Source organism: Sceloporus occidentalis, unplaced genomic scaffold (genome assembly GCF_023333645.1).
Source record: "Sceloporus occidentalis isolate IW3139 unplaced genomic scaffold, rSceOcc1.0.p SCAF_6, whole genome shotgun sequence".
In the NCBI taxonomy this organism is placed as follows: domain Eukaryota; kingdom Metazoa; phylum Chordata; class Lepidosauria; order Squamata; family Phrynosomatidae; genus Sceloporus; species Sceloporus occidentalis.
This window is the reverse complement of record NW_028316986.1, coordinates 117620037-117621833: the sequence shown is the minus strand read 5'-3', so window position 1 is coordinate 117621833 and position 1797 is coordinate 117620037.

The window sequence follows — 1797 nt, the reverse complement described above, 5'->3', positions numbered from 1 at the left end:
TTTGGAGTGTTTTTATACCATATTCTATAGCATTCTTTCAGCAGGAATCATGACATGGAATGCATTTTGTGTGTGTTTGTGTTCTTAATATTCCAGTGCTAAATCTAGCACCTGGCACATGTTCCTTTGCCCTGAACTAGCAAATGATTTGGATGAAGATACAGCTCTCAGGTCAGCCCCACATCTATAAAAGACCATTCATGAAGAATTGAGAGAACCATCATCCAACATTTGGGAATGCATCCAGTGACTGGCATCCAGTTGGTTAGTCCCAAGAAGAATCAATTGTTCAATCAATTGTTAAATGGTGAATCATTATGTAGGTAAATCCTATTGATTCAATGGATCACTTTAGTCAAGACTAACAACAGGATTGAGGCTAGTGCCTGTTGCTCAGTAGAAACACGTGTATCTGTATTGCTTGATGCTTTAACCCTGACAATGCTGACAGATGGATAAGTATGAACTTCTAAGTGGGCCTGCCTATTCCTTACCATCCCCATTGTTTTCCCCAGTATAACCTGCCTACCTGCTACTCTCTAGTACTAGGAAATCAGTAAATGTTCAGAACAAGCTGCTTCCCATAGAGGTGCTCATATGATTTATTTCTCCTAATTTAATTCTTAATGTGCCATACTCATGATCAGCAAATGCATGTTGGATTTGTGCTAACAGGATATGCTAGTAAAGGGGGGCTAGCATCCTGCATATGACATGAATGCAGTTTGTTCCTTGTATCAGGTGTAGAAGGGGAAGACTTAAATAGTGATGGCTAGAAAAATTTACTAGGATCCTTCCTCCTCTGAGGAAGTTTGTCCAGATATCTTTACATTGCCTAGAATCAACCCTGCAGGGAGTCATCATATGAAAAATAAATGCTTCAGTGTAAGTTTATACAACTGTAATCACATTCTTACCAATATTTCACCGTATTCAAATTATATGTAAATGAATACCTAGCAGTCATTTATTATTTTGTAGTGGGAGAAAGGCAAGATATAAGTAAATAAAATAATAATAATATATTTAATTTATATTTTACTTTTCTCCTGGAGTGGGACCCAAGGTGGCTCACAAAAAGAATAAAATCACTTAAAGATAAAATATTAAAGACAAAAATAATCATAAAAAGCAATATAAAATCATTTAAGAGGTATGCAAAAAATTAAATCATACAAAAGTTTAAAAGGCTGAGACATAGGCTGAGGAATACATTGCCTATTTAGTTTTGAATGTATAACTACGGTCCAAAACACACTGCAAAAATAATCCAGTCTGAGGCCGATTTAACTGCCCTGTCTCAATGCTAGGGAATTCTGACAACTATAGTTTTATGAGACATTTAGCCTTCTCTGTCAGAGCTCTGGTGCCACAATAAATTACAGTTCTTACGATTCACTAGCACGGAGCCAGGGCAGTTAGAGTGTTCTCAAACTGGAGTGTGTTTTGGACCATAGTAATGCCTCCTGACCCGACCCTCAAGCCTATCTTAACCTTAACAGCCAGTAAGTGAACCAAGTGATGGAAGCCTACACAGGTAATGACTGGGGTGCAGCAGGATGAGGTTACCAGTCCCCTTCCGGCAGCAAGCGAGGCTACCACAATAGGAAGCAAGACTCCATCACAATTCCTTGTCACAGCCTTGATGTCAAGAATGAAAATTTCATCCTGTGCTCCAATTACCAGCTAAACAGTGTTCAGTGTTGCTGCTGGCTGTTAAGGTCAGTTTGGTTGATTTGGTTAAGGTGGGTTTATGATCATGGCCATAGTGCCATTATTGTAAATTAGTAAACTGAA